Raw genomic sequence first — 13,742 nt, forward strand, 5'->3', positions numbered from 1 at the left:
GATGAGATGGAAGGATGGAGTGGAGAGGTATATGAGAGAAAGGGGGTGTGAACTGGGAGCAGGGCGTGAAACGGCGGGCGACAGGGTGAAGTGGAGGCGATTTGTTTGTGGCAACCCCGTATGGGATTAAGGCGTCTGGCAATAGATAGATAGAGTTTTGTAGGAACTTTCAATGCTCCCTTTCCTGGCTTTAACTGGTTCCCATGGCAACACTGCAACAAATTTTCCATCACTCGGTTGTTTCTGAAACTCTTCACTTGGTACTATTAATTTTCCTGCCTGCCTGCTTATAAACTCTACCCAGTTACTGTCATTATCTCTCTCACCATCTGCCCTCAAGAACTCATATTGAGGGACCTTACAAAAAGTGTGGCTGAACTACTAGAGGAGGACAAAGATAACAAAGTGAGTCTAATTTACTATATAAGACGACGATAGCAAGGAGCTTCTCTCTCTCTCTCTCTCTCTCTCTCAGTATATATTTGTATGTATATAATATTATGTTGCTCCATGTGGATATATAATATAAAATTTCTATAATATATTTCTTGCAATAAATTTTCTATACAAGCCTACATATGTATGTACGTATTGCTCTGTTTTTCTCTCCGTCTAATATACTGAATTTGCTGTATATTCTATATTCTTATATATATACAGATACATAATTACAGAGACAGACAGACAGACAGACAGACAGACAGAGAGTATAAGTGAGGTGTTCCTTCTGATGCAGTTCCCCAGTGTCCTTTGACTCCCACGTGTCTAGGCCTGTTCAGTCTCTCTCTCTCTCTCTCTCTCTCTCATTATTTATATACCAGGGTTGGGTCGAAGTACAGTACTTGTACTTGCAACTTGGACTTAAGTACAGTTTTTCATGTACTTGTACTTGGAGTTTAAAATTTTGGTTGTACTTGTACTTGTACTTAGATCCTAAGTACTTGAAAAATACCAAGTACTTTCAAGTACAATCAAGTACATTATATTTAACAAAAATATATATAATCTATTGGACTTTATAAAGACTTAATATTCTATCACAGAAGAAATGGTTTGATTAATAAAGTATACTTATATTCTAATACGTTACTTTCTATCTTATTAACCTTTAGAATGTGACGATCATTTATGTTCCCTCTTCGAAACAGGAGCACTTTTGTTTGGTATAAAGTACTTGTACTTATACTGAAGTACCATGACATGTACTTGGACTTGGACTTACGTAAACTGGAAAACGGATGTACTTGTACTGGAAAAATTTCCTGATACTTGGACTTGTACAGTAGCCTGTACTTGGACCCAACCCTGTTATATACATTAAATAGATAGATAGATAGAAAGGCTTGTGTGGAATAGTTATTGCAAGAAAAATGTAGGAGAGAGAGAGAGAGAGAGAGTATAAGTGAGGTGTTCCTTGTGATGCAATACCCGTGTCCTTTGACACTCCCACGTATATAGCCCTATTGTCTCTGTCTGTCTGTCTGTCTGTCTGTCTCATTATTTATATACAGTATAATATCAGTATACATTAGATAGATAGATAGATAGAAAGGCTTGTATGTAATACTTATTGCAAGAAATATGTAGTGAATATTTATTAGCCCCCTTTATATATACGATTTTTTATATTGTATATCCACACATGTCTACATAACGTTGTATGCATGTCAATATATATTGAGAGAGAGAGAGAGAGAACGTTGTACTTGAGGTGTTCCTCCGAACCTTATGTAATATAAAATAAGTGTATATTAGATAAAAGGGTAGATAGATAAACAGAAAAATATACAGATAGATAGATTTGTACAGAAGAGTTTTTGCAAGAAAAACGTAGAGAATATGTCCACCCATTTGATATTTTCATGGGTAACTGTTGAAAAGTATTTTTTAAAAATATCCGTCATGTTTCTTTTCTTTCTTTTTCTTTTTTGTTTTTGTTTTGTCGTCTCATTCTTGCTTTTAGAATATGGTAAACTTAATGTTGGAAATGCATAAACCTCTAGTCTTCTTTGACTTGGAGGTATTGGTATATCCAGCAGTTCATATTTGAGCGACCTTTTAAATGCTATTTGCTCAAAATGACGACTGCATACTTGTGCAGTGTCTGGGTTGAAGATGTCTTTTCTTTTACACAAATGTATCCACTTTTGACGAACTTCTTCATTTCTTAGTAATCTAAAGAAGCTGACACCCTTAACTTTCTTTCCAGAGTCTTCATAACACACGAATACTGCACAGTTAGTAGGCATTGAACAGTTGTGAACAGCACGATGACCTGAGCGAGCCAGCACCACTGCTGGCCGCGTGACGTCATGCGCGAAGACAGACTCGTTTTCGTCCGTCCGTGGTTTGACATGTTGTGCGCTCAGGGCAATCTGTCGTGGAGCAGTCGGGGCCCGGGGGTCGGTCAGGACTACTTCCCCCACCCCCGTGAAGGGGGGGAGGCAGTAGGGGCATCCGCCATAGCAACCCCTTCCCCCTCACGCAGTAAACAGATATAGACACCTACTATATCTCTAATAGGGCTGGAAGGAAAATGAGAACTAGCTATCCTAACTTTATTACCACTAAGTCCAAAAAAACTATTGCCAGTGTGGCAGCCCTACAAGCTAAAGGAGAGCTCAGCACATGTCCGCTCTCTCCGCAACCATGCATGAAAGTCTCCCCCTTCTCCCCCAGGAAGCTACCGGTTTATATGTCTGTGCGTGTATGGATAGGCTGTGGTAAAGGGGCGTGTGCAGGGCGGGCCTGAGTAAAGGATGCCAACTAAGGCCTATTTTGGCGGGATCAGTGGGATCGGATTAGGATCAAGGCGGATTACTGATCCAGAAGAGTCACACCAAAACAGTCCAGCAGTTCCGGATCGGCTTGTCCTGTTGCCATGGCGACACCCCAGTGCCCCACCTGATTGTAAACAAAACGATAGCGGTTGAAAGTTCAGACGGATGATTTGGTTGGCAGTAATTCTGCTCCCATTTTCAGCAATATGGCTCCATTACTGATAAAACCAGACACAGTTGAACCCCTCATACCCACCTTAGTAACTGGCAGTAGCATTTTATCAGTATATTATTTAAAAAAAAAAAAAAAAGAAGTAAATACGGGATTTGCAATGTAGGAACTGACGCTATATTTGTTTTGGTGTGACGTCACAATCCAGGATCACCCGGCTCAGTGCACCTCGAGGAGGTAGACTACCTCAGATCGATCCGGGATCATCTTTCACTCTAATCCAGGACCAGGACTGTGCCTCGCCAAAACAGGATCAGCTGTCGGGATTGACTTTATCTCGATCCGGGATCTATCCGCGGTAACTTCTCTCGCCAAAAATGCCTGCAGTCAATTTCCCTAAGCCCCACATGCACACACCTCTCTTAATACGTTTTTTGAGTGTCGTGATGTTATGTGCCTTTTGAAATTTCGTTATACCTCTTCACTAGCGATATATTCTATCCACACATCGATATCTTCACGATTCTCATAGATGCAAAGTACCATATGTTGATAAGGAATTTTAAACAGATTTTGTTACACATTTGACTCAGCGGTTTATTCTCATCATTGCATTGAGCTCTGTACTAACACATTTTGAAAATGATTTTCTTCCTGAGGACTTATTAAAGTTTATTAGTAGACTAAGTACTTCGTAAAAATAAGTAGAACAGGAATTTTTGTTTTATTCCTGGTACTTTTATTACACCAAATAAATAATAACAATAATTCTCTATATAGTAGTACAGTATATGGCATCCCATCTGTGTCCTGATTGGCTAGCTAATATGACGTCACTAGCTCCGCCCCCTTACCACACTTATGGCGGGTGCACCTTGGGCGGGTATAGCCTAGACTGTGCGACTGTGCCACTGTGGGAGCTCAGAGTGGACTCCGACACCGAGAGGGATGAACGTCGTGGCTCCTTTCGGTCTGATCTGCATTTTACTGGCTGTTCTTCCTGCTTTGAGTTCAGGTACGGCAATTTATGAAGATTTTTGAGAGTCGTGATGTTAAGTGCCTTTTGAAATTTAGTTCAAACTGTATCAGTATTAGAAAATATAAATAAAGCTCATTAGTGCAGAGTTGTTTTATGCAAAAATATAATAATAATAAATTGCTAAAGAAGAGCTGATACGAAGCCCACTATGCCACTAAGTATAATAATATACGACACGTTATTTATAATATTACTTCTTTTCATGCATTTACACACACACACACACACACACACACACTTTATTTCCTTATATTTGTCAGTGTCATTTTTCTTATATTTGATTGTTTCGCGGTATTTTTTCACACTACTAGTACTGTTATCTCATCATTCTTATCATCATCATCATCATTACTATTATTATTATTATTATTAATATTATTATTATCTCTATCAGTATCACTTATTATCCCCAGCATTATTCCATATGGTTGGGCTATAGGAATCCCCCCTGTCCGTCCGTCTTTCCGTCCGGGCCTGTATCTCGTAAACTACCTGGTGGATTGGCATCCTATCAGACACAAAGATAGAGTATGTGTGGCAGTTGATGCCCGTTTAGGTAAAATTGCCATATTGTACTGCACGAGCTATGACCATATAAGGAAAAATCTGTCTTGTTACCTCCGCCAAGGAGGTTATGTTTTACCCCGCGTTCTTTGGTTGGTTGGTTTGTCTGTTAGCAGAATTACTAAAAACTTATGAGCGAATTTTGATTAAATTTTGTGGAAGGGTGGGCCATGGGCAAGGAAGAATGATTAAATTTGCATCGGATCTGGACACGGAGTATCCCGCACAATATCTCCAAAAGTTCGCAATGAATTTCAATGAAACTTAATGGAAAGATGGACCATGGACCAAAAACGATTAAATATGGGAACGGATCCAGGTTCTATATTCACTAACACGGATCCAGATCCTATTTTAATGGCAATGGTATTGGCGGAGGTATGTGCTCTGTGAGCGTTTTGTAATGTTATGCTTTGGAAACTCCTTGCTGGATTCTCTTCATATCTTACAGAGAGATTGAATATAAGTCCTGGCTTTATACATGAAATTGCCACATTTTAAGGATCATCTAATATACTATACAACTAGCCGTGTGTGTGTGTGTGTATTTTGGGCAGCCGAAACAACATATTAAAATCGCACCACAGTTGGCACAAAAATCGCAAAAAATTCGCTGATGTGAAAAACCTTGGTCCCATCACGATTGAAAAACTTTTACTATATTTTAATGAGCGATCACATTTTGACCAAAAATCGCTGCTCCCGGAATCCCGGCATAGGATCTCTGTAAAATTTTTCCCCAGAAGTAGAACTAAAATAAACTATAGCAGTAGCTGTGTGGCTGTGTGTGTACTTCGGACTTGCATTCGGACAACTTGGGTTCCATTCCCGAAGCTGCAAATAACACGATCAATTGGTTAGCTGCAAAAAATCCAAATGACAACATTACACTAGAACAGCACATAAACGCGAGAGCCCTCCACAGGAGCAAGTGCGAGGGGCCCGAAGGGCCCACGAGCACTTGTGTAATATACTATAGCACTAGCCGTGTAAGTGTGTGTGTGTGTATTTTGGGCAGCTGAAACTACACATTCAAATCACACCAAAATTGGCAAAAAAATCACAAGAAATTCGCTGATGTGAAAAACCTTGGTCCCATCACGATTGAAAAACTTTTACTACATTTAATGAGCGATCACATTTTGACCAAAAAAACGCTGGTCAAGGCGCCCGGCATAGGATCTCTGTAGAATTTTTTGTCAGTAGGTACAACTAAGATAAACCAGCAGCGCAAGGCCCTCCGCAGGAGCAAGTGCGAGGGGCCCGCAGGGCCCACGAGCACTTGTTTTACGAGCTATAACCATACAAGGAAACTAATCTGTTAATAGCTGTATCTTGGAAACTACTTCCTGGATCATCTGCACTTCTTAACAAACAGGACGCGGTGTCAAGGCACAGCAAACTCGTCCCCGGCGGTCATTTTAGTGCTGACGTATAAACACAACAGGATATCTAGTCAAAGATGTCACATATCAAATTTGAAGTAAATCGGGTGAAAATTGACGGTTTTATGCCCATTTGAAATTTTAGGACCGACCCACCTGACATTGACCCCCCTACCGCTAACTGAGGGTTGACCCCCCTGATGTAATGAGGCATGTTATAGGATCCAGATTTGAGTGATGCACCTTCAGGTTTTGGCTTCATGACGATATGACGAATTTGAAAGGAGTTATGGCGATTTTTTTTTTTTTTTTTTTTTTTTTTTTTTTTTTTGAGGTCTACAGCCTGTACCTTGGCCCATTCTGGCCCATAATTTAATCAGGTGATCAGGTCATAGTCCATCATCTCTGTAATTTTAGTCAAAATCGCACCAGCAGTTTTCGCGTAAAGTTGTTGAGACAGACAGACAAACCGAATGAAAATAGCCTACCAGTCTCCGAGCCCTTCCTGGGCAGGGACGCGTAAAGATAGTGTAAGAGTCCTAGTTTATGCCCCGATATATGAAACTGGCGTAACTGTTAGTGCATATCTATATATTCTGTACCGCATGGTGTACGTCTTTGGTAAGGGCTTGTTATTACTGCTGTTATCATTATTAATATTACTACTACTGCTATTATCATTATTATTATCGCTCACTATTACTGCTCTGATTATTACTATTATCATTATTAATATAATTTTCACTCATTGCTACTATTATCACTACTACTGTACTGTTATCATTATCACTACTGTTATTATCATCACTACTACTATTAGGCTACTATCACTACTACTGTTATCATCATTACTACTATTATTACCCCCTTCCTAACCCACACCAGGTAAAAGCTTGCCAGGGTGTGTGGCCCGGCCCTGCTGCTACCAGGTTCCAGGTGGCGGGTGTTACTGTGAGCCACGCTGCCTCATCAGGAAGATGTCGTCCGGGGAGCCCACCACGACCTCCACGACATCGAGAACGACCCGTACGACTCGAGATTACCCCAGCATCGGCAGTGTGAGTGGTGATGGAGGTCGTCGTTAGGCCCCAGTGGTCGTCGCGCAGTATGGCAGTCGTTGGCAAGAACCCTACTCCATTATCCACAACAACAAGAACGACAAGACCACCAACAATAACAAAACGAGAAAGACAACTATACAGAAACAGAACAAGAACAACAATACCTCCACTACAACTACAAAAACAACAAAGCAAAAAAACAAGAAACAAACAATAACAAGAAACCATCAGCGACAAACAATGACAACTATACTTCATCCACCTTAACATGGGTTTCGTCCTTATGCAGCTTATTTCACGTAACTCAGTGGTAGATAAAGACAATGCTACGGATCTACATCCCTGCCATAGCACTTGTTCGTGACTAGCATTTTGAAGGGGTTATTGAAGTCTATATCTCCCCCCCCCCATTCCAAAATTCTCTCCTGTACTTAATAAAATCTCTTGGCTGTGATATGGATTACATGAAAAAGAAAATAATAATAATAATAATGCTCTCTTTCTCTCTCTCTCTGTCTCTCTCCAAACATATTATTGGAAAGTGAAGTACCATGTCAGATTATGAGAGATCGGGAAAATATGTAAAGTACATAAAAAATATTCTTTCACCTAAAACTTTTTTGCAAAAAAAAAAAAAAAAAAGTAAATAAATTACGATTTCTGCAAGAGATGCACCTAAAATGGCCTAAATAAAATTTTTCTCATTCAGTGTTGCCAGATCTTCCGAAATTTTTGGAGATTACTGAAATTTTGACCTATTGTTAGAATTTAAGGAATTACTATAAAATATTCAGAAATTTTTACAGAACTGTCAGATGTTCTTCAGATTTTTACAAATTATTATGAAGAATTTAAACTGTGCATTCCTGCACCAAAAATCCACTTTCATCAACTTTTGTATATCGAATTACTTCCATAAAATGGAATGTACCGAGCCCCAACGACGGTTGCTCTTTTGAAACTGCCGCCAGACTCGGTATGGACACGTTAAGATCCCCTCAGGCAGTAGCAGTCAGCTGACAGTGTGACCACTGCCAGTCCACAGACGAGATCTGACTCAGAGGCCTGCATTTGACCCTCTCAAATTTTTGTTCATAATACCATAATAGTATTTTTAGTTTTGGCATAACTCTATAATATGTAATATGCCACACAACTGTTAAGAGCTAGGCAGTTCAGTAACCTTTATTATACTTATATATTTTTTCTGTCAGAGGCAAATGGAAGGAAAATGTATTAATATGCTACACACAGAATAAGAATAAATATGAATGCCATGTTTTGAAATATTAGGAGTTTGAAATCAATATATCACATTACTGGGAATGTTTACCTTGTAGCGAAGTTTTTTTTTTTTTTCTATTTAGTGTTAAAGAAGAATATCAAATAATATTACAGATAAAATGCACTGTATTCACGTTGTTTGCAGTATTGTTATTGTTTTATTGTTTGTGTACTTATTTATAAAAATATATATTTGAGGGATAGGAGTAAGAACCCTAGCAAATGTAGCTGTTGGGGGAAAATCATTTAATAATTATTTTCAAGGTCTCTCTGAAACAGTTAAATAAACTGCTATATAACTGACTGCACTTATCAATATTTATGTATATAGAGTTGAGTTCTTAATAAAAGGAAAATATCATTTTAATTGAGTATTATATAATTTTAATAAAAATTTGAATCTTCAGAAATTTTCTGTAAAATCCAGGAATTTTGGTAAGAAAACAGAAATTTTACGGGGACCATCTGGCACCACTGCTTTCATCTCTGGTGTTGACTGACAGACAGAAGACAGCGTCTTACAAAAGAAAATCATGGTTACAAATTACTTTTACAATCGTTCAGCAGTCTGAGCAATATATAATTTATAGTACGATGTTTTGAATACAGGTCTGTAGCCAGAATTTAATTTCGGGGGGAATCGTTAGCTAATTCAAAACGTTAATAATACGTTCCTTTCCAGTTTTACATGTTTTTAGCTACATGTACTTAATTTCAGTTGATGGCTTGCTGATAGTGATCAGGCGATCATTCAGTACTATATAAGGCTGCTGTTTTGAAATGTCACTAGATTTCAGGGGGAATCAACCCCTGTCCCCCCCTGGGTGCTGGATTGGTTGTGTATCATTTGATTTCGTTTTCCTGAAATTTTCACGTAAATAAAGCACTGATTAAAACCACACATTTGAGTTTTTCCATCACACGTTTTGGTGAAAATACATGACATTAAAAAAATAAAATGGCCAGAATAATATTTTCATCCGATCTCTGCTGATTATCCTGAGTGGTGTGGTGTGATTGTTACTGACTGGTGTTGTATTGTCCTGTGGTGGTGTGGTGTTGCTCTTACTGACTGGTGTGGTATACTGTGTGGTGGTGTGGTGTGGTGTGGCTATTACTAATTGATGTGGTTTTACCCTGTGTGATGGTGTGGTGTGGTGTGGCTATTACTGACTGGTGTGGTATTATCCTGTGTGGTGGTGTGGTGTGGTGTGGCTATTAATGACTGATGTGGTATTATCCTGTGTGGTGGTGTGGTGTGGTGTTGTGTGGCTATTACTGACTGGTGTGGTATTATCCTGTGTGGTGGTGTGGTGTGGTCTGGCTATTACTGACTGGTGTGGTATTATCCTGTGGTGTGGTGTGGTGTGGCTATTACTGACTGGTGTGGTATTATTCTGTGTGGTGGTGTGATGTGGTGTGGCTATTACTGACTGGTGTGGTATTATCCTGTGGTGTGGTGTGGTGTGGCTATTACTGACTGGTGTGATATTATCCTGTGTGGTGATGTGGTGTGGTGTGGCTATTACTGACTGGTGTGGTATTATCCTGTGGTGTGGTGTGGTGTGGCTATTACTGACTGGTGTGGTATAATCCTGTGTGGTGGTGTGGTGTGGTTTGGCTATTACTGACTGGTGTGGTATAATCCTGTGTGGTAGTGTGGTGTGGTGTGGTGTGGATTTAGTGACTGGTATTATAGACAGAAAAATCCAGACAGCAACAGCCCCCTTGCTCCTTTCAGGGTGTCTGTTAGAGTCTAAAGAGGCTGGAGGTCATAGGAAGAGGGAGAGACAGACTGAAGGCGATAGTTCCTTATCTGAATACAGTAAAGGTGATGATAACGATGACGATAATGAGGAGAAGGAAGAGAATGATGATGGTGGTGATGATAATGAGAAGAGAAGGAGGGAGATGAGAAGAAGAAAAATAACGGTATTTGTGGATATTCCGTAACACCTTTTCCTTAGCAATTTAATATACATATTACATCCCAGATTTATTGTATATCTTATTAACGCAAATTATGAAGGTATTTAAAAGATATACATAGCATACGAGGGAATAATATCATGGAATAGGTAAAATAATTCGCCAAAGAGTGACTGTAACGTGGCCACCTGTGCCGTTCTTGAATGAGAGAGAGAGAGAGAGAGAGAGAGAGAGAGAGAGAGAGAGAGAGAGAGAGAGAGAGGTTAGTTTTTGCTGATCATACTGAATGAGCGTTTTCCTATTTCTTTTTTTCTTTTTACTTCTCTCGTATTTCACTACCCATCCCTTTTATCCCCACTCCCCCCACCCCTCGCTCCCTCCTTCCCCCCCTCAGTAGTAGTGGTAGTGGTGTATAGATGTTGATGCTGTCTGTGTGGCCTAGCAGACCCATCGGCCACAAACAAACAACACCTTCTGTGGCAGACCGCGCCTGGCCAGTGTGGGAACAGGGTCCTTCCCCACGGCGAGATGCAGGTAAAATGGAGGAGGCATACCCCCATGAGGATAAGCTGTGTATAGGAGATATGTATGAGCTGTAGTGTCAGCCCAGACTTTGACTACTTGGTAAATGTGGTTGAGTTCCCAGCCTGGGAGTGTTGTGCAAGGCCAGCTACCGCCTCATTGCCATGGTTGTACCAGCCGGTGCGATGGTAACCATGCAGCTACTGCCTTTTTGGTGGGCTAACGGGTGCTACACCTTGCCCAAGGGTGACCCGGGACTCTGCAGGACAGGGGCATCCATCTTCCCTGAGCCGGACACATCACACGGCCGCATACCCATGATGTGTTAGGTAATGATGAGCAATTAACCAAACTATACTCGTTTTACTCTAACTTGGCCCAGATTTTTGGCTCTTTTGTAGTTTATTTCACATTCTAAATTCCTTCCATAGCACTTCTTCGTGACTGGCATCATATTCTAGTGTTCATCTCTTGTAACAGCTTAGAATTCAAAATGGAGAGATGCAACTTTAGGCCAAGTTAAAGTGAAAATGGTAAAACACACAATGGGGTACAGAGGAAGGCAAACAACAGTTGGAAATCCAGTATATTTTTTTATAATACAACATGTTTTTCAAATGATTTAACTATAACCACATACTGAAATTGTGCTTTATTATGAAGAAGCAGTTTTTGTCTCTGCAGATGTAAAATCAGAACAGTTATCTATCTATCTATCTATCTGTTGTTCATCTATAATTATCTGTGTGTATGTTGTTATGTATGGATGGATGAAAGTATATGACCATACTAGTAAATAGTGTGGAGAGAGAGAGAGAGAGAGAGAGAGAGACTGCAAGTCGCAAACAACTGTCTATAACGAAGCGCTAATAACAGACTATCCCGTATATTTAAAACTGCTCTTTAATTACCTGTATCAAGCAGATACAGATGGGAGACGTGGAAGGTGTGTGTAAGATATTTACAGAAGAAATATGTGCAGCATGTGATGTGGTGTGTGGAAGGAAGAGAAGACGGAGGGGGGTGCAAGGAACAGCGTGGTGGACTGAAGAGGTGAAACAGGCTGTGGCACAAAAGAAGAAAGCATACAATGAATGGATGAGAAATAGGGGCGTGGAAGAAGTTGAGAGGCGGAAGTTGAGAGGGACTGTAAGAAAATGTTCTGGAGAGAAGTGAAAAGAGTAAGACAGGGTGGAAGTGAAGTTAGCAGGGGAGTGAAAGATAAAAATGGTAGATTACTAGTGGAGAAGGGAGAAAAAGTGAGCAGATGGAGAGAACACTTTAAGGAATTGTTGAACGTAGAGGATGGAAGTAATGCGAGTATAAGTGGCTGGGGAATGGCTGGGAGAAGGAGGGAGGTGAGAAGACAGGAAGAAATCAGTAGGATAGAAGTTGTGGAAGCAATGAAGAAAGTTAAATCGGGGAAAGCCCCAGGAATTGATGGAGTGTGTGGTGAAATGCTGAAGCATGGGGGAGAGATAGTAGTAGAATGGATGTGGAAGATGTGCAGATTGGCCTGGGAGGAAGGTAGAGTCCCGGAGGATTGGAAGTCAGGTATAATTATTCCATTGTACAAAGGAAAAGGGGAAAAAGAAGTGTGTGGTAATCATAGGGGCATTTGTCTTCTTAGTATAATAGGAAAAGTGTATGGTAGGATACTTACAGACAGAGTTAGAGAAAGAACAGAGAAATTAGTTGGAGAAGAACAGGGAGGCTTTAGGAAGGGAAGAGGTTGTGTAGATCAGATATTCATTCTTAGATCTTTAGTGGAAAAGTTTCTAGAGAAGGGAAAGAAGTTGTATGCGGCTTTCATGGATTTGGAGAAAGCATATGACAGGGTGGATAGACAAGGATTGTGGAAAGTGTTAAGAATATATGGAGTAGATGGGAAGTTGTTGAATGCTGTGAAGAGTATTTACGATGGTGCGAAGGCTACAGTGCGTGTGGATGGTGAACTAAGTGAATTTTTCTCTTTGAAAGTTGGTTTGAAACAGGGATGTGTCATGTCTCCATGGTTGTTCAATCTGTACATGGATGGGGTAATAAAAGAGGTACAAGGTAGGGTAGTGGATGTTGGAGTGGCCCTGGTGAGAGAGGATAGTGTTTGGAAACTCCCTGTACTGTTGTTTGCAGATGATACTGTGTTGTTGAGTGAAGACGAAGGGGAGCTGCAAGGCTTGGTGGATGAGTTTGAGAGAGTGTGTAAGAAACGGAACCTAAAGGTGAATGTAGGGAAGAGTAAAGTGATGGTTTTTGAGAGAGGTGAAGTCAGTGAATGTACAGCGAGGTTGGATGGTGAGGAATTGGAAAATGTGAGTACGTTTAAGTATTTGGGTAGTGTGATGAGTAAGGATGGAGGTTTGGAGGGTGAAGTGCTTGAAAGGGTACAGCAGGGAAGAAAGGTTGCTGGTTCCTTGAAAGCAGTGATAAGGAACAGGGAAGTGAGCATGGAAGTAAAAAAGTTACTACATGACAGTATTGTGATACCAACTCTAACGTATGGAAGTGAAGCCTGGACATTGTTGGAAGGACACAAGTCAAGAGTGAGAGCAGTGGAAATGAGTTATTTAAGGGGAGCCTGTGGAGTCACGTGGAGAGACAGGCTGACGAATGAGGATATAAAGGAGCGTTGTGGTGTGGATGTGGATGTGATAGGAAGCGTTATGAGGAACACACTGAGGTGGTTTGGCCATGTGGAGAGGATGGAGGGTGAAAGACTGACGAAGAGAGTGTATGTGAGTGAGGTGGAGGGTGGAAGAGGGAGGGGGAGGCCGAGGATGAGATGGAGGGATGGGGTGGAGAGGTATATGAGAGAGGGGGGTGTGAGTTGGGAGCAGGGCAGTGAGATGGCGGGGGACAGGGCGACTTGGAGGCGATTTGTTTGTGGCCACCCCAAACGGGATTGAGGCGTCTGGCAATAGATAGATAGATAGAAGTTCCATATTGACCGCTAATTACCGCAAGATATATTTAACTAATGAATCACTAATTAGGGACTATCCTGTA

Source organism: Coenobita brevimanus, chromosome 29 (genome assembly GCF_032717465.1).
Source record: "Coenobita brevimanus isolate Jiangsu-jjx chromosome 29, ASM3271746v2, whole genome shotgun sequence".
In the NCBI taxonomy this organism is placed as follows: Eukaryota; Metazoa; Arthropoda; class Malacostraca; order Decapoda; family Coenobitidae; genus Coenobita; species Coenobita brevimanus.